This window comes from Arachis ipaensis, chromosome B4, assembly GCF_059453495.1.
Source record: "Arachis ipaensis isolate K30076 ecotype BB chromosome B4, ASM5945349v1, whole genome shotgun sequence".
NCBI lineage: Eukaryota > Viridiplantae > Streptophyta > Magnoliopsida > Fabales > Fabaceae > Arachis > Arachis ipaensis.
Window position 1 is genome coordinate 26155822 of NC_142439.1, and position 20412 is coordinate 26176233.

A 20412-nucleotide genomic window follows, 5' to 3' on the forward strand; every position below is an offset into this window, starting at 1 on the left:
CATTCATCAATAACATTCCCATTAATCATCAACAATACCAACAACTCTTAACAACCATAATAAATCTCAACATTTATCATCAAATTTCTCAACATCAATAACCATCAATGTATAATATCACTCCTCAACCATATCCACTCCATACACTATTATATCAATCACTAAATCACAATTCACATTCAATTAACATATACATTTAATTCAATCTTATCTTAAGGTCAACTAGTTTAAGTGTCCAGAAACATTACATATTACATAAAGGAAACCGAAACCATACCTTGGCCGATTCCCAATATGCTCAAACACCAAATTTGATTCCAACAAGCTTCCACCAAGCTTCAAACCACCAAGCCAAACCAAAGGCCACCACCAACTCCAAAAACAACCTTCACACATACAACATAATCATGCATTAACAACTAAAGCTCACACTACACCGAACCACAAGGATATAGTGGTTTCTTACCTTATCCATCGGTGATTAGGACAAAGCCCGAAAATTACCCACTACTAGAGATTACCTAAACAACCAAAACCACAAAACTTGCTCAAAAACCAAACCCAAAAACGCAGAAACTTTAGGGCTGGAAACTGGAACTTGAGTTTCGAGTTCTTACCTACAAAACTTAGTTAGAAACGAAGAGCTCGACGAGAGTTTCGCGTGGCCGCAAATAGCTCGTCAATCGGAACTTCGAATCAAAAGTTATGGAGCTTTGAAGGGGGAGATGAATAGTGGCAATAGCTTCCTTCTCTTCTCTTCTCCCTATCCGATCTCTCTCTCTCTCTCTCTCTCTCTCTCTCTCTCTCTCTCTCTCTCTCTCTCTCTCTCTCTCTCTCTCTCTCTCTCTCTGCTGAAATGAGCTTCTTTGGCTCATTTATGGCTTTATATAAGTTGAGCTTAGGTCCAAGTTAGGTCCGGTCCAACCGTATAGCATTTTTGGTTCGTTTGGTCCAACTTGGGGCCAAAATCTTTAAGATTAATATTCGGTTTTCGATTCTAAATTATTTTTGTCCTTTTAAAATAATAAATTTAATTTTTCCAAAATACGCAGTACCAGACAAACTAGAGCCGGTACTGCCGCCTTAAGCTCTGGTACGTATTTTTACAAAAATTTTTCGCAACTGATACATTTTCTAACTCAGAAAAATTTATTGAAATCAAATTTCACCTTTTTATTTTTAAAATATCATTTCTATATTTTTAAACCTATTTTGGGCGATTAAATTATTATTTTATTAAAGCGGTTAAGTTGGTTCTTACCCTGACGAAAAGGTGGGAAGAGGAGAGGGTTACAGATTGTGGGAGAAGAGAGGTTAGAGAGAGGAGAATTTAAATATTTCATGTATATCATTATACACATTACTTTATTATTTTATATCCTTATGTATTTTTAATAAATTATAAGAATAAAATTTAAAAAAATATAGATAAATTTAATATGTAAAATTATATATAAAACTCATCACTAAATATTTTCAATTTTTATTTTAAATTCCTAATTACACATTAATAAACTATATATAAAATATCCTTTTCAAAAAAAGAGGATCAAAATAAAAAATTATGGGGCGCCATATTAAAATATAGAAAAGTATAGGAAGACAATAAGAATAATAAACAATATGAACAATAGAGTAAAAAAAGAAATTAAAATTTAAATCATAAATCAGATGATGAATTAATTATTTTTAATTTCAGATTTTAAAATTTAAAAAATAAGAATTTACAATTAAACCAAATCATAATTGGCACAGTTACTCCCAATATCACGTTAAACTCCCATTCTCCATTTGCGATCTCCGGTCTGCAGAGTCACCCCAGTGCTGCTGCACTTTCCCGCTGTCCGGCCCGACACTGCCTAGCCGACGCCGCCCATCCTCCCACCGATGCCACCCAGTCTCCCGCCGACAATGCCCAACCTCTCCGCGTTTCGCTTGCACACCGTAGAAATAATTGCGCTGCAGCAGTCCCGTGCGTCCTTGTTACTGCTACCCACCCACCGCTGGCCATGCAGGTCCCACTACAAGCCGCCGCCTCCCGTCGTGCTGTTCGAGACGCAAGTTATCCCTGTCATCTGTCCTCCCCGTCGCGTCGTTGTTGCTGTTGTGCCGCACCTCATCGACGCCGCCCTTCCTCCCACCGATTCGACTCCTCTTCCTCTTCTATCTCTGGCCACTGCGCGTTCGGGTTCGAAGTTCACGGAGCAGATTCGCAACCTTGCCTAGCCGAAGTTGTCGTTGCGTGGTTGCTCCATCGCCAGATCTCCTCCCCTGCCTCCATGTGTCGCCGTCGATTCTCTCTACTCCACAAATGTGCTAGATGTTCAATTCACTAGATATATAGATGGTTATTTTAATTCTTAATTGGATGACTATTTTGTTCGATTCAGTTTAAGTATATACAATTAACAAATGTTGGATGGTCATTTCACTAGGTATCCGGATGATTATTTTAATAACTACGTGGATGATTGTTTGATGCTGATCCCACGACAATGATGGGAGAGGGGGCTACAGAGGTGGACAATGATGGCCGGTGAGGGAGCTTCTAACGCCATAGAGGTGGGATGATTGATGATGGTGGGGATGGCAGAGAGTTTGGGGGAAAGAGGATGTTTGGGTAAATTTTTTTGGTAAATTAGGATTGGGATGGTTAATTTTTTAAAATAACTGTTTGGATTTTTTGGCTTAGATAATTTGGGGAGTTTTCTTACTTTTTTTTCTCTTGTATTGAGCCAAATTCAAAGACCATTGTTCACATTGTTTACATTCCGTATTATCTCCCTAGTAGAATTGTAAAAATATATCACCATAGCACCATTATGGAATCACTATTATGTCAAACACTATTAAGACATGCACAATTATCTTCGATACTCTCAATTAGGACATTTACTTATTTCAAAACAGATTATTATTAAAAAAATATTTTATCCTTTAATAACTTTAGATAATTATTAAAATGTAAATTTAATTTAAATTTTTTTTTAAATATTTAAAATATTTAAATTATTTTATGAAATAAATTAATATTTTTTTGAAGTAAAGTGTTAAGTTCAAAATAAAAGAATCATGAGACAAAAAGAAAATCATGATATAAAACTCATCATACAACCACATTAACCATTTATAAATCACTACACTCTCTTAAAGATTAATTTTTCTATGTAAATCACTAAAGTTTGTCGCCTTTAAAGTAAACGTTTTTTTTCATAAATCGCTACTATCGGTAGCAGTTTATGTTAATAGCTATTTTTCACATAAAACGCGATGCTTCGTAATAATTTATAGGTAATTTTTGAAAATTCTACATCTTATAACAATTTACATAGAATAACACTACAAGAAAAATGCTGAGTACCGTCGGATTCATCAAATAAATCTGCCGGTAAAAAGATTACCATCGAATTTATCGTCGTCGTTGGGTTGAAGGTAAGGGTGTACATGGGCCGGGTGAAGTCGGGTTCGTCTTGACTTGGACCCAACCCTAAATAATGACCGAGTCTATTTTTGAGACCCTACCCGGCCCTAGATCCGGTAGTTGGGTCACATTAAAATCAGGTCTAAAAATTGGTGAAGTTCGGGTCTTGATAAACTTTATGTCAAAAAATTATGATGCACTTATTTATAAAGAAGAAAAAAACATATTTGTTACCAAAAAGTTGATATTCATATTTGAACTTGAATTTGTCCATAAATTCTAATTTCATGCTTCTTTGATATATTTTCTAATTCAACAAGTATGATTAAAAACAAAACAATAAGCTTATAATTAATATAACATAATATTGAAATTAATTTAAAACATATATATCATTTTTAATCCCCTTAGGGTGCACATGGGCGGGTGAAGCCGGGTTCGCCTTGACCCAAACCTGACCCTAAATAATGACCGGGTCTATTTTTGAGACCCTTACTGACCCTAGACCCGATGAAATCACACCAAATTAGTCCCTAAAGTGTTTGGGTCTGGGTCGGGTCTTCGGACCGGGTCATGCCATGTACACCCCTGGGGTTGATGGTATAAACATCGCTGAAAACTACTTACCGGTGAATTTCTCTTGTCCGACGCTAATTACCGGCGGAGTTACCATCGGTCTTTTTCGATGATTTGTCGAGTTTGTGTTGATGGTAATGCTACTTTTATTTTTAAAATTTTTTTGGCACCGTTAAGCCACATTTATTAGACTCTTGTTAACAAAAGTGTTAATAGAAATTTAAAATTGCCAGAAATGACTAAATTATTTTGTCAAAAAATAAATGGTATGAATAAAATAAAATATCTCAGATGTAGAATACAATGAAGTAGACAAATAAAAAAATGCATAAAACCCTAAAATCCTACAAATCTCGGTAATGTTCATCGTCGCCTGCATTGTGGTCCCCCTGCTGAGGGAGCGGTGAAGTAAGTGCTGCCGTTGGATCCCCACCAGTAGCGTTGCCACTAGAACTAACAGCGCCATTGCCTCTAACGGGCATCTGCTGGCTGTACTCTTCTATCTGATGTCACAACCGATCGAGCTGCTCCAGCTTTTCCGTCAAGTCTGATCAGACGGCAACGCGTGTAAGCAGGTCTCGATACCTCTACTCGGACTGCTCCGCCTACTGATGAAGCTCCGGCGTTAGCTTTTGCACCTCCTCCCTCAAGTCGACAGCAGGACTGGTGGCAGAGACAGACACAGAGGAAGCTGCCAACATAGAGGAGCACGAGGCCACTAGCGAAGAACGACCCAAACTCGAAGCAGCGATTCTTATAGGGTTCGAAGGCGGTCTCACGCCAAATCAACCTCTAAGAGGGACAAAATATAAAATATACAGGGCAGAAAATATAACTACATATATACATAGCCTAGACACAAAATATCACAGCCCAAAAACTAAATCTTTGCTTGCTCAGAGAATCTCCAAACGCTCAGTGTTGACCTGCATCTGAAAAATAGCAATATATGTATGGAATGTGAATCGGGGGTTCTCAGCATGATAATAGTGCCCACATAGGTAATATATAAGGTTCTGGAAAAGCCAGAAATAATCCTAGAATTTTGACACCTAGATTAATCTTAAAATTTATTCTAAGATAATAAAATCTGTAATCTAACTAAGGGATTCTAGCCCTAGTCTAACTCTGCATCATCTGTCTCCTCTAAACCTCTTAATCACCAGTGGAACAATCCTCAACACTCATCCGCCAGAAGAGGGTCTCTCAGATACATACACAGATAAATCAAACAAAAAAAATACAGATAGAGGTACAATTACAGCAAGTAGAACAAGTAGCAGATAAGTAGAGTTAAGCAGTTAAGCAAACCAAAACAATGCACAATCAAGCAAAACATACAAATGCACATGATGTATGCCTATCATATAGCTGATGAGTCTTATCTGTCGTTATATAGCCAACTCGACATGTCCCGGTAGCTAACCTTGGACAGACCCTCTGTGCACGCATCCCCAAGCTAAAAAATATCCATGGAGTTAAAGTGTTCGGTCACATCTTGCAACATAGAGCTAACAAAGTATCGGGTCTCAACTTGGAACAAGTGGTAACAAGCCACTGCATTCATCCAAGAAAACCCGTGTCTCATCTTATTTGATTATATAAGTCATACAAATATCTCAAACATAATTCATCAATGTCAACATCATTCTTAAATCATGTCTCATTCATCACTTTTAACATCTTATCAAGTCAATCATCCCCTATTCAAAACTACTCTGATACCAATTTTATCTTTCTTAACTCACATACCCTTTTTTCGTAGCATACGACCTAACTATTGAACCTTAAACAGAGTTTTCAGAGGTTTGGAAATTAGAGGAATGGTTGATAGTTCAAAAATTGTGGATTTTCATCAAAACAGTGGTTTAATTTCAAAGGTTTACAAGCTTGTCAGAAAAGTCAAATAGTAAAAAAATAGTTTTAGTGTAAAACAGGGCATCATGCGAATGCATCATGCGTGCGTGTACAGACACCCTACAACTTTCTTGATGTGTGCATACGCACGCACCAAAGGAAACTTCCCAGCCTGTGCGTACACATCATAGTGTGCGTACGCACAACTTGCAAAATCCTCAGAATGTGCGTACGCACACCTGATGAGCGGATAATTTATACCCTTTTTGGCATTATTTTTACAAAGTTTTTAGTATGATTTAATTACTTTTTATTATATTTTTACTAGTTTTTATTTAAAAATCACATTTCTGGACTTTACTATGAGTTTGTGTGTTTTTCTGTGATTTCAGGTATTTTCTGGTTGAAATTGAAGGACCTGAGCAAAAATCTGATTCAGAGGCTAAAAAAGGACTGCAGATGCTGTTGGATTTTGACCTCCCAGCACTCGAAGTGGATTTTCTGGAGCTACAGAAGCTCAATTGGAACGCTCTCTATTGCGTTGGAAAGTAAACATTCTGGGCTTTCCATCAATATGTAATTGTCCATACTTTGCCCGAAATTTGATGGCCCAAACTGGCGTTCAAAGTCAGCCTAAAACATCATGGCGTAAAACGCCCAAACTGGCACCAAAGCTGGTGTTTATCTCCAGGAACAGCCTAAGCACGAAAAAGCTTCAATGCTCAGCCCAAGCACAAATCAAGTGGGACCCAGAAGTGGATTTCTGCATTATCTGCACTTAGTTACTTATTTTCTGTAAATCCTAGTTACTAGTTTAGTATAAAAACTACTTTTAGAGATTTATTTTAGGAGTTTTTGGGAGAACTTTTGTTGAGTTCATCATAGTTGTACACGTTTGGAGGCTGGCCTCACGGCCATGCCTAGACCTCTTTTCACTTATGTATTTTCTACGGTGGAGTTTTTACACCTCATAGATTAAGGTGTGGAGCTCTGCTGTTCTTCATGAATTAATGAATCACTACTGTTTTCTATTCAATTCACGCTTACTTCTTCTCCAAGATAAACTCTCGTACTTAATTCAGTTAAGTCATAATGAAGGGGTGACCCATGACAATCACCCAATCTTTGTTACTCGCTTAGCCAAGATCCGCGTGCCTGACAACCACAAAGCGGTCTACATGATATTCAACGTAGTCATTGGACGACAGCGGGAGTATACTCTCTTGGATATCTAATACACGGACCGAGTCCATGAGATTAGGATCTTCGTGGTATAGGCTAGAATTATTGGCAGCATTCCTGGGATCCGGAAAGTCTAAATCTTGTCTGTGGTATTCCGAGTAAGATCCGGGAAGGGATGACTGTAAAGAGCTTCAAACCTGCGAATGTTGGGCGCAAGTGACAGTTTGCAAAAGGATCAATGGATCTTATTCCGATGCTAGTGGGAACCGACAGATGATTAGCCATGCAGTAGCTATACCTGGTATTTTTCGTCCAATACGAGCAATTTGACAGTTGATTAGCCATGCAGAAATCGTAGAGGACCATTTTCACTGAGAGGATCTTACAGCTTGCCATGGAAGGAAGTAACGCATGGTTGGAAGAAGGCAATAGGAAAGCAGAGGTTCAGAAGCAACAAAGCATCTCCATACGCTTATCTGAAATTCCCACCAATGAATTACACAAGTAACTTTATCTTAATTTTATGTTTTATTTATATTTTAATTATTAAAACTTCATAACCATTTGAATCTGCCTGACTGAGATTTACAAGGATGATCATAGCTTGCTTCAAGCCGACAATCTCCATGGGATCGACCCTTACTCACGTAAGGTTTATTACTTGGACGACCCAGTGCACTTGCTGGTCAGCTGCACGGAGTTGTGAGAAAAGTGTGAGATCACGATTCCGTATACCAAGTTTTTTGCGCCGTTGTCGGGGATTGTTCGAGTTTGGACAACTGACAGTTCATCTTGTTGCTTAGATTAGGTAATTTTATTTTATGTTTAAGCTTTTTAATTTTTATTTAATTTCAAAAAAAAAATACAAAAAAAATAGTTTTCGAAAAATTCAATAAAAATGTGTGTTCTTCAGAATTTTTAAGAACAAATTCTAGAGTTTCATAAGATATGTTGAAGCCTGGCTGGCTGTTTAGCCATGTCTAATCTTTTGGACTATGGCTTTCACTTCTCATTGACATGCTTGTATGTTTTATGCTAAAGCTTGGCTGGCTATTTGGCCATGTCTAATTTTTTGGACCGAAGCTTTCACTCAAAGCTTGGCTGGCCATTTGACCATGTCTAATTCTTTTGGACCGGAGCTTTAGACTGACATTACATGATTCCTGGAATTCTTATTAAAAATTATGTATCTTTTTATTTTCTTTTTCCAACATAATTTTCGAAAAATACAAAAAAAAATTATAAAATCATAAAAACCAAAAATATTTTGTGTTTCTTGTTTGAGTCTAGTGTCAAATTTTAAGTTTGGCGTCAATTGCATGCCTTTAATTTTCTAAAATTTTTGAAAAATTCATGCATGTGTTCTTCATTGATCTTCAAATTGTTCTTAATGATTTTCTTTGTTTGATCTTTACATTTTCTTGTTTTGTGTCTTTTTCTTGTTTTTCATATGCATTTTTAAATTATTAGTGTCTATAGAATAAAAATTTTTAAGTTTGGTGTCTTGCATGTTTTTCTTTTCTTAAAAATTTTCAAAAATATGTTCTTGGTGTTCATCATGCTCTTCAAAGTGTTCTTGGTGTTCATCTTGACATTCAAAGTGTTCTTGCATATTTTTCTTGTTTTGATTCATAATTTTTATGTCATGTTTCATTTTGATGTTTTTCTCTTTTCTCATTAAAATTTAAAAATAAAAAAATATCTTTCCCTTATTTCACTCATAAATTTCAAAATTTTAGATTGATTTAGTCATAAAGTTTTAAAATATAGTTGTTTCTTACTAGTTAAGTCAAAATTTCAATAAAAAATTTTCTATCTTTTTCAAATCTTTTTCAAAAATCAAATATTTTTCATTTTTTTATATATTTTCGAAAACTTTAAAAATTTGATTTTCAAAATCTTTTTCTTATTTTTATTTTATATTTTTGAAATTAATGCTAACATTTAATATTTTGATTCAAAAAATTCTCAAGTTGTTACTTGCCTATTAAGAAAGGATCAATCCTTAAATTCTAGAATCATATCTTTTAGTTTCTTGTTAGTCAAGTAATCAACTTTAATTTCAAAAATCAAATCTTTTTAATCTCCTTTTCAAATCTTTTTCAAAATAAATTTCAATCATATCTTTTTCAAAATTTAATTTCAAAATCCTTTTCTAACTTCTTATCTTTTCAAAATTGATTTTCAAATCTTTTTCAATTAACTACTTGACTTTTTGTTTAATTTTAAAAGTTTTCTATTTCAATCATATCTTTTTCAAAACCACCTAACTACTTTTCTCTCTCCAATTTTCGAAAATCACTAACCTCTTTTTTCAAAATTCTTTTTAATTAACTAATTGTTTTAAGTTTTAATTTTTTTTATTTCTCTTAATTTTTGAATACTAACCAATAATTAAATTAAAAACAAAAATATTTTTTATTTTCTTATAATTAATATTCGAATTTCTTCTCTCTCTCATCTCTTTCTATTTATTTCATTTATTTACTAACACTTCTCTTCTGTTTATAATTCGAACCCTCTCCCTCTCTCTGTGTTCGAATTCTCCTTCTTCTTCCTTCTTCATTCTATTCTTCTATTCTTCTACTCACATAAAGGAATCTCTATACTGTGACATAGAGGATTCCTATTCTTTTCTGTTCTCTTCTTTTTCATATGAGCAGGAACAAGGATAAGAACATTCTTGTTGAAGCTGATCCTAAACCTGAAAGGACTCTAAAGAGGAAACTAAGAGAAGCTAAAGCACAAAACTCTAGAGAGGACCTAACAGAAATTTTCGAAAAAGAAGAAGACATGGCAGCCGAAAATAACAATAATGGTGGATATGCAAAGAAGATGCTTGGTGATTTTAATGCACCCACTTCTGACTTCTATGGAAGAAGCATCTCAATTCCTGCAATTGGTGCAAACAACTTTGAGCTTAAGCCTCAATTAGTTTCTCTAATGCAACAGAATTGTAAGTTTCATGGACTTCCATTGGAAGATCCTCATCGGTTCTTAGCTGAATTCTTGTAAATATGTGACACTGTTAAGACTAATGGGGTTAATCCTGAGGTCTACAAACTTATGCTTTTTCCCTTTGCTGTAAGAGATAGAGCTAGGACATGGTTGGACTCACAATCTAAAGAAAGCCTGAACTCTTGGAAAAGGTTGGCCAATGTTTTCTTGGCCAAATTCTTTCCACCTCAAAAGTTGAGCAAGCTTAGAGTGGAAGTCCAAACCTTCAGACAGAAGGAAGGTGAATCCCTCTATGAAGCTTGGGAAAGATACAAGCAATTGATCAGAAGGTGTCCTTCTGACATGTTTTCAGAATGGAGCATCTTATGTATATTCTATGATGGTCTGTCTGAATTGTCCAAGATGTCATTGGATCACTCCACTGGAGGATCTCTTCATCTGAAGAAGACGCCTGCAGAAGCCCAGGAACTCATTGAAATGGTGGCAAATAACCAGTTCATGTACACTTCTGAAAGAAATCCTGTGAATAATGGGACAACTCAGAAGAAAGGAGTTCTTGAGATTGAAACTCTGAATGCAATATTGGCTCAGAATAAAATATTGACTCAGCAAGTCAATATGATTTCTCAGAGTCTGACTGAAATCCAAGCTACATCAGGCAGTACTAAAGAAGCCTCCCCTGAAGGAGAAGCTTATGACCCTGAGAATCCTGCAATGGAAGAGGTGAATTACATGAGAGAATCCTATGAAAACACCTATAATCCTTCATGGTGAAATCACCCTAATTTCTCATGGAATGATCAACAGAAGACTAATCAAGGCTTCAATAATAATAATGGTGGGAGAAATAAGTTTGGATATAGCAAGCCTTTTCCATCATCTTCTGAGCAACAGAAAAAGAATTCTAAGCAGAGCCACTCTGACTTAGCAATCATAGTCTCTAATCTATCTAAGACCACTCTCAGTCTCATAACTCAAACAAGGTCCTCCATTAGAAACTTGGAGGCACAAGTGGGTCAAATGAGTAAAAGAGTTACTGAAATCCCTCCTAGTACTCTCCCAAGCAATACATAAGAGAATCCAAAGAGAGAGTGCAAGGCCATAAATATAACCAACATGGCCAAACCTAGTGATGAAGATGAGATAGTGAATTCCAGTGAGGAAGACTTCAATGGACGTTCACTGGCCACTAAGGAGTTCCCTAATGAGGAACCAAGAGAATCTAAGGCTCATATAGAGACCATAGAGATTCCACTGAACTTACTGTTGCCATTCATGAGCTCTGATGAGTATTCTTCCTCTGAAGAGGATAAAGATATTGCTGAAGAGCAAGTTGCTCAATACCTAGGAGCAATCATGAAGCTGAATGTTAAGTTATTTGGTAATGAGACTTGGGAGGATGAACCTCCATTGCTCAGTAATGAACTGAATCCTTTGGTTCAACAGAAATTACCTCAGAAGAAACCGGATCCTGAAAAGTTCTTAATACCTTGTATCATAGGCACCATGACCTTTAAGAAGGCTCTGTGTGACCTTGGTTCAAGTATAAACCTTATGCCACTCTCTGTAATGGAGAAACTAGGGATCTTTGAGGTACAAGCTGCAAGAATCTCACTAGAGATGGCAGACAATTCAAGAAAACAGGCTTATGGATTTGTAGAGGATGTCTTAGTGAAGGTTGAAAGCTTTTACATCCCTGCTGATTTCATAATCCTAGACACTGGGAAGGATGAAGATGAATCCATTATCCTTGGAAGACCCTTCCTAGCCACAGCAAGAGCTGTGATTGATGTGGACAGAGGAGAGTTGGTCCTTCAATTGAATGAGGACCACCTTGTGTTTAAGGCTCAAGGATCTTCTTCTGTAACCATGGAGAGGAAGCATGAAAAGCTTCTTTCAATACAGAGTCAAGCAAAGCCCCCACACTCAACTTCTAAGTTTGGTGTTAGGAGGCCATCATCAAGCTCTGAGTCTCTGTGAAGCTCTCTAAGAGCTCACTGTCAAGCTATTGACATTAAAGAAGCACTTGTTGGGAGGCAACCCAATGTTATTTAATTATATTTATTTATTTTCCATTGTTATTTTATGTTTTCTTTAGGTTGATGATCATGTGAAGTCACAAAAACAAATGAAAAATAAAAAAACAGAATAAAAAACAGCATCAAAAATAGCACACCCTGGAGGACAGGCTTACTGGCGTTTAAACGCCAGTAAGGATAGCAAAATGGGCGTTTAACGCCCAGCCTGGTAGCATTCTGGGCGTTAAACACTAGAATGGGCAGCACTCTGGGCGTTTAACGCCAGAAAGGGCTGTCTGGCATCTGGCTGGCGTTAAACGCCAGAAATGGGCATCTAGCTGGCGTTTAACGTCAGGAAAGGTAGCAGGGCTGACGTTTAACGCCAGGAAAGGTAGCAGAGCTGGCGTTAAACACCAGGATTGGCACAAAATGGGCGTTTGAATGCCAGAATGGTGCAGGGAGCAGAATTCCTTGACACCTCAGGATCTGTAGATCCCACAGAATCCCCACCTACCCCACCTCTTCTTCTTTCCTCTTCACACCTTTCCATAACACTCTTTCCCAAATACCCTTGACCAATCTCATCAATAACTCTTCCCCAAATACCCATCACCTATCAAATCTTACCTTCTTCTCCATAATCTCTTCACCACTCACATCCATCCATCATAAAACCCCACCTACCCCACCATTCAAATTCAAACCATTTCCCTCCCAAACCCACCCCTTTATGACCAAATTCCCCCTCTCTCCTACCCTATAAATACCCCTCCTCACTACCTTCAATTTCACACATCATACACACTACTACCTCCCTTGGCCGAAACCTTCACTACCCTTCATCTCCTCCATTTCTTCTTCTTCTACTCCTTTCTTTCTTCTTTTGCTCGAGGACGAGCAATCATTCTAAGTTTGGCGGGGGAAAAGCTAAGCTTCTTGTTTTTCCATAACCATTAATGGCACCTAAGGCCGGAGAAACCTCTAGAAAGAGGAAAGGGAAGGCAATTGCTTCCACCTCCGAGTTATGGGAGATGGAGAGATTCATCTCAAAGGTCCATCAAGACCACTTCTATGAAGTTGTGGCCAAGAAAAAGGTGATCCCGGAGGTCCCCTTCAAGCTCAAAAAGAGTGAATATCTGGAGATCCGACATGAGATTCAAAGAAGAGGTTGGAAAACTCTCACCAACCTCATTCAACAAGTCAAAATCTTAATGGTTCAAGAGTTCTATGCTAATGCATGGATCACTAAGAACCATGACCAAAGTGTGAACCCGAACCCAAAGAATTGGCTCACAATGGTTTGGGGGAATTACTTGGATTTCAGTCCGAAAAATGTGAGGATGGCATTCAACTTGCCAATGATGCAAGGAGATCCTTATCCTTTCACTAGAAGGGTCAACTTTGATCAAAGGTTGGACCAAGTCCTTAGGACATTTGTGTGGAAGGAGCTCAATGGAAGAAAGACTCAAGAGGCAAGCCGGTTCAACTAAGAAGGCTTAACCTCAAACCCGTGGCTAGGAGATGGTTGGAGTTCATCCAACACTCTATCATTCCTACTAGCAACCGGTCTGAAGTTACAATAGACCGGGCTATCATGATCTATAGTATCATGATTGGAGAGGAAGTAGAAGTTCATGAGATCATATCCCTAGAACTCTACAAGGTGGCAGATGATGAGCGGATAATTTATACGCTTTTTGGCATTGTTTTTAGTATGTTTTTAGTAGGATCTAGTTACTTTTAGGGATGTTTTTATTAGTTTTTATGTTAAATTCACATTTCTGGACTTCACTATGAGTTTATGTGTTTTTCTGTGATTTCAGGTAATTTCTGGCTGAAATTGAGGGACTTGAGCAAAAATCAGATTCAGAGGTTGAAGAAGGACTGCCGATTCTGACCTCCCTGCACTCAAAGTGGATTTTCTGGAGTTACAGACTCCAAATGGCGCGCTCTCAATGGCGTTGGAAAGTAGACATCTAGGGCTTTCCAGCAATATATAATAGTCTATACTTTGCCCGAGTTTAGACGACGCAAAAGGGCGTTGAACGCCAGTTCTACGCTGCAGTCTGGAGTTAAACGCCAGAAACACGTCACAACCCAGAGTTGAACGCCAGAAACACGTTACAAACTGGCGTTCAACTCCAAGAATGACCTCTCCACGTGTAAACTTCAAGCTCAGTCCAAGCACACACCAAGTGGGCCCCGGAAGTGGATTTATGCATCAATTACTTACTTCTGTAAACCATAGTAGCTAGTTTAGTATAAATAGGACTTTTTACTATTGTATTTGAGATCGGGGGGATCATCTTGGGACGTTTAGTTGTTAGATCATGGGGGCTGGCCATTCGGCCATGACTGAACCTTTCACTTATGTATTTTTCAACGGTAGAGTTTCTGCACTCCATAGATCAAGGTGTGGAGCTCTGCTGTTCCTCATGATTTAATGCAAAGTACTACTGTTTTATATTCAATTCAACTTATTCCGCTTCTAAGATATCCATTCGCACCCAAGAACATGATGAATGTGATGATTATGTGACGCTCATCATCATTCTCACTTATGAACGCGTGCCTGACAAACACTTCCGTTCTACATGCAAACAAGCTAGAATGAATATCTCTTGGATATCTAATACAGGGGACTGAGTCCGAGTTATTAGTGTCTTCATGGTATAAGTTAGAACTCATGGATGGCCATTCCTGAGATCCGAAAAGTTTAAACCTTGTTTGTGGTATTCCGAGTAGGATCTGGGAAGGGATGGCTGTGATGAACTTCAAACTCGCGAGTGCTGGGCGTAGTGACAGATGCAAAAGGAGGGTGAATCCTATTCCAGTATGATCGAGAACCTTCGGATGATTAGCCGTGTCGTGACAGAGCATTTGGACAATTTTCACAGAGAGGATGGGATGTAGCCATTGACAATGGTGATGCCCTATATAAAGCTTGCCATGGAAAGGAGTAGGATTGATTGGATGAAGACAGCAGGAAAGCAGAGGTTCAGAGGAACGAAAGCATCTCTATACGCTTATCTGAAATTCTCACCAATGATTTACATAAGTAGTTCTATCTTTATTTTCTGTTTATTTATTATTATTATTCGAAAACTCCATAACCATTTGATATCCGCCTGACTGAGATTTACAAGGTGACCATAGCTTGCTTCAAGCCGACAATCTCCGTGGGATCGACCCTTACTCACGTAAGGTTTTATTACTTGGACGACCCAGTGCACTTGCTGGTTAGTTGTATCGAAGTTGTGACAAATTATGAATTAAGATTAGTGCACCAAGTTTTTCGAGCCATTACCAGGGTTAACAATTTCGTGCACCAAGTTTTTGGCGCCATTGCCGGGGATTGTTCGAGTTTGGTCAACTGACGGTTCATCATGTTGCTCAGATTAGGTAATTTTCTTCTTATTTTGTTTTCAAAAAGTTTTCAAAAATTTTTCAAAAATATTTCCTTCTTTATCGTTTTTCCCAATTAATTTTCAAAAAAAAAGAAAAAAATAAAATAAAATATATTTTTCTTCAGAATTTTTAAGAATGAATTCTAGTGTTTCATGATGATTTGTTGAATCCTGGTTGGCTGTAAAGCCATGTCTAAATTCTCTTGGACTGAGGATTCAACTAATCACTTCAATGCATGTAATAGCATACTAAAGCTTGGCTGACTAGTGAGTCATGTCTAATTCCTAGACTGAAGCTTTAGACTAAGAGTACAAGATTCTTGGAATTCATATTAAAAATTTTGAAATCCTTATTTTTATTTTTCAAATAATTCTCGAAAAATATAAAATAAAAATACAAAAAATCATAAAATCATAAAATCAAAAATATTTTGTGTTTCTTGTTTGAGTCTTGAGTCAATTTTTAAGTTTGGTGTCAATTGCATTTTTTTCTAAAAATTCTTTATGCATTTTTTTTCGAAAATTCATGCATTCATAGTGTTCTTCATGATCTTCAAGTTGTTCTTGGCCAGTCTTCTTGTTTGATCTTCATATTTTCTTGTTTTGTGTCTTTTCTTGTTTTTCATATGCATTCTTGCATTCATAGTGTCTATACATGAAAAATTTCTAAGTTTGGTGTCTTGCATGTTTTTCTTTTCTTGAAAATTTTTCAAAAATAAGTCTTGATGTTCATCTTGATCTTCAAAGTGTTCTTGGTGTTCATCTTGACATTCATAGTGTTCTTGCATGCATTGTGTGTTTTGATTCATAATTTTTATGTTATGAGTCTTTTTCATGTTTTTCTCTTTCATCATTAAAAATTCAAAAATAAAAAAAATATCTTTCCCTTTTTCACTCATAAATTTCGAAAATTTGGATTGACTTTTTCGAAAAATTTTAAAATCTAGTTGTTTCTTATGAGTCAAATCAAATTTTCAATTTGAAAATCTTATCTTTTTCAAAATCATTTTCAAAAATCAAATCTTTTTCATTTTTCTTAATTTTACATCATATTTTCGAAAATATCATCAACAATTAATGTTTTGGTTCAAAAATTTCAAGTTGTTACTTACTTGTTAAGGAAGATTCAAACTTTAAGTTCTAGAATCATATCTTGTGATTTCTTGTGAATCAAGTCATTAATTGTGATTTTAAAAATCAAATCTTTTTCAAAACTAATTTCAATCATATCTTTTCAAAAATATCTTTTTTATCTTATCTTTTTCAAATATCTTTTCTAACTTCTTATCTCCTTATCTTTTAAAAATTGATTTTCAAATCTTTTTCAACTAACTAATTGACTTTTTGTTTGTTTCATATCTTTTTCAAAACTACCTAACTAATTTTCCCTCTCTAATTTTTGAAAATTATCTCCCTCCTTTTTCAAAATTCTTTTAATTAACTAATTGTTTTAAATTTTAATTTTAATTTTATTTCCCCTTTAATTTTCGAAAATCATCAACTCCTTTTCAAAAATTATTTTTGAAAATTTCTCTCTCTCATCTTCTTCTATTTATTTAATTACTTACTAACACTTCTCTTCATCTCATATCTCTGCTCCTATCCTCACCCTTGTGTTTGGATTATCCATTCTTCTTCACTCTTATTCCATTTCTTCTTCTACTAACAATAAGGAACCTCTTTACTGTAACATAGAGGATTTCCCTTCTTTTCTTGTTCTCTTCTCTTTCATATGAGCAGGAGCAAGGACAAGAACATTCTTGTTGAAGCAGACCCTGAACCTGAAAGGACTCTGAAAAGGAAACTAAGAGAAGTTAAAATACAACAATACAGAGACAACCTTACAGGAATTTTCGAACAAGAAGAGGATATGGCAGCCGAAAATAATAATAATGCAAGGAGGATGCTTGGTGACTTTACTGCACCTAATTCCAATTTACATGGAAGAAGCATCTCCATCCCTACCATTGGAGCAAACAATTTTGAGCTTAAACCTCAATTAGTTTCTCTGATGCAACAAAACTGCAAGTTTCATGGACTTCCATCTGAAGATCCCTTTCAGTTCTTAACTGAATTCTTGCAGATCTGTGATACTGTTAAGACTAATGGAGTAGATCCTGAAATCTACAGGCTCATGCTTTTCCCTTTTTGCTGTGAGAGACAAAGCTAGAATATGGTTGGATTCTCAACCTAAAGATAGCCTGAACTCTTGGGATAAGCTGGTCAAGGCTTTCTTAGCCAAGTTCTTTCCTCCTCAAAAGCTGAGTAAGCTTAGAGTGGATGTTCAAACCTTCAGACAAAAAGAAGGTGAATCCCTCTATGAAGCTTGGGAGAGATACAAGGAACTGACCAAAAAGTGTCCTTCTGACATGCTTTCAGAATGGACCATCCTGGATATATTCTATGATGGTCTGTCTGAATTAGCTAAGATGTCATTGGATACTTCTGCAGGTGGATCCATTCACCTAAAGAAAACTCCTGCAGAAGCTCAAGAACTCATTGACATGGTTGCTAACAACCAGTTCATGTACACTTCTGAGAGGAATCCTGTGAGTAATGGGACACCCCAGAAGAAGGGAGTTCTTGAAATTGATACTCTGAATGCCATATTGGCTCAGAATAAAATATTGACTCAGCAAGTCAATATGATTTCTCAGAGTCTGAATGGAATGCAAGCTGCATCCAGCAGTACTCAAGAGGCATCTTCTGAAGAAGAAGCTTATGATCCTGAAAAACCTGCAATTGCAGAGGTGAATTACATGGGTGAACCCTATGGAAACACCTATAATCCCTCATGGAGAAATCACCCAAATCTCTCATGGAAGGATCAACAAAAGCCTCAACAAGGCTTTAATAATGGTGGAAGAAACAGGTTTAGCAATAGCAAGCCTTTTCCATCATCCACTCAACAACAGACAGAGAACTCTGAACAAAATACCTCTAATTTAGCAAACTTAGTCTCTGATCTATCTAAGGTCACTCTGAGTTTCATGAATGAAACAAGGTCCTCCATTAGAAATTTGGAGGCACAAGTGGGCCAGCTGAGTAAAAAGATCATTGAAACCCCTCCTAATGCTCTCCCAAGCAATACAGAAGAAAATCCAAAAGGAGAGTGCAAGGCCATTGAATTGACCATCATGGCCGAACCCACAAGAGAGGAGGAGGACGTGAATCCCAGTGAGGAAGACCTCCTGGGACGTCCAGTGATCAATAAGGAGTTTCCCTTTGAGGAACCAAAGGACTCTGAGACTCATCTAGAGACCATAGAGATTCCATTAAACCTCCTTACGCCCTTCATGAGCTCTGATGAGTATTCTTCTTCTGAAGAGAATGAGGATGTTACTGAAGAGCAAGTTGCCAAGTTTCTTGGTGCAATCATGAAGCTGAATGCTAATTTATTTGGTAGTGAGACTTGGGGAGATGAACCTCCCCTGTTCACCAATAAACTAAATGCATTGGATCAACTGAGATTGCCTCAGAAGAAACAGGATCCTAGAAAGTTCCTAATACCTTGCACCATAGGCACCATGACCTTTGAGAAGGCTCTATGTGACCTTGGGTCAGGAATAAACCTCATGCCACTCTCTGTAATGGAGAAACTGGGAATATTTGAGGTACAAGCTGCTAAAATCTCATTAGAGATGGCAGACAATTCAAGAAAAGAGGCTTATGGACAGGTAGAGGACGTGTTAGTAAAGGTTGAAGGCCTTTACATCCCTGCTGATTTCATAATCCTAGATACTGGGAAGGATGAGGATGAATCCATCATCCTTGGAAGACCCTTCCTAGCCACAGCAAGAGCTGTGATTGATGTTGACAGAGATGAACTAGTCCTTCAATTGAATGAGGACTCCCTTGTGTTTAAAACTCAAGGACATCCTTCTGTAAACATGGAAAAGAGGCACAGTAAGCTTCTCTCAAAACAGAGTCATACAGAGCCCCCAAACTCTAAGTTTGGTGTTGGGAGGCCTCAGCCAAACTCTAAGATTGGTGTTGAACTCCCATATCCAAACTCTAAGTTTGGTGTTGGGAGTCTATAAAATTGACCTGATCACCTGTGTGGCTCCATGAGAGCCCACTGTCAAGCTATTGACATTAAAGAAGCGCTTGTTGGGAGGCAACCCAATTTTTATTTATCTAATTTTATTTTTATTGTTCTTTCATGTTTTATTAGGTTCATGATCATGTGGAGTCACAAAATAAATCAAGAAATTAAAAACAGAATCAAAAACAGCAGAAGAAAAATCACACCTTGGAGGAAGGACTTACTAGCGTTTAAACGCCAGTAAGGAGCATCTGGCTGGCGTTCAACGCCAGAACAGAGCATGGATCTGGCGCTGAACGCCAGAAACAAGCATAGAACTGGCGTTCAACGCCAGAAACATGCTGCATCTGGGCGTTGAATGCCCAGAACAAGCATCAGTTCGGCGTTTAAACGCCAGAATTGCATGCAAAGGCATTTTACATGCCTAATTGGTGCAGGGATGTAAATCCTTGACACCTCAAGATCTGTGAACCTCACAGGATCATCTCAGGATCTGTGGACCCCACAAGATCCCCACCTTCCCTCCTCATAATCCTAGATTCTTCCACATCTTCTTCTTCTTCTATTCTTTCTTCTTTTGCTCGAGGGCGAGCAACATTCTAAGTTTGGTGTGGTAAAAGCATTGCTTTTTTTTGTTTTTCCATAATCATTGATGGCACCTAAGGCCAGAGAAACCTCTAGAAAGAGGAAAGGGAAGACAAAAGCTTCCATCAAGGGTCTATAGCTCAGTGGTAGAACATTTGACTGCAAATCAAGAGATCCCTGAGATACCTCAGGGGATACAATTTCCTCCACACAATTATTGGGAGCAACTAAAGGTGGAACATCAATAGCACTCAATCATCCTCCATGAAATTAGAGAAGATCAAAGAGCTATGAGGGAGGAGCAACAAAGACAAGGAAGAGACATAGAAGAGCTCAAGGACATCATTGGTTCCTCAAGAAGGA

General features: G+C 37.3%; 2 non-coding genes across 2 annotated transcripts; both read right to left on the bottom strand.

Moving 5' to 3' along the window:
* Window positions 1-10234: 10234 nt before the first annotated feature.
* Window positions 10235-10338, bottom strand: LOC148566984 (small nucleolar RNA R71). The gene has a single exon (XR_015882533.1). It is a non-coding gene; the product is annotated as a small nucleolar RNA R71 (small nucleolar RNA).
* A 7348-nt stretch (window positions 10339-17686) lies between these two features.
* On the bottom strand, window positions 17687-17794 carry LOC148566985 (small nucleolar RNA R71). Its single transcript, XR_015882896.1, has one exon. It is a non-coding gene; the product is annotated as a small nucleolar RNA R71 (small nucleolar RNA).
* Window positions 17795-20412: the final 2618 nt, after the last annotated feature.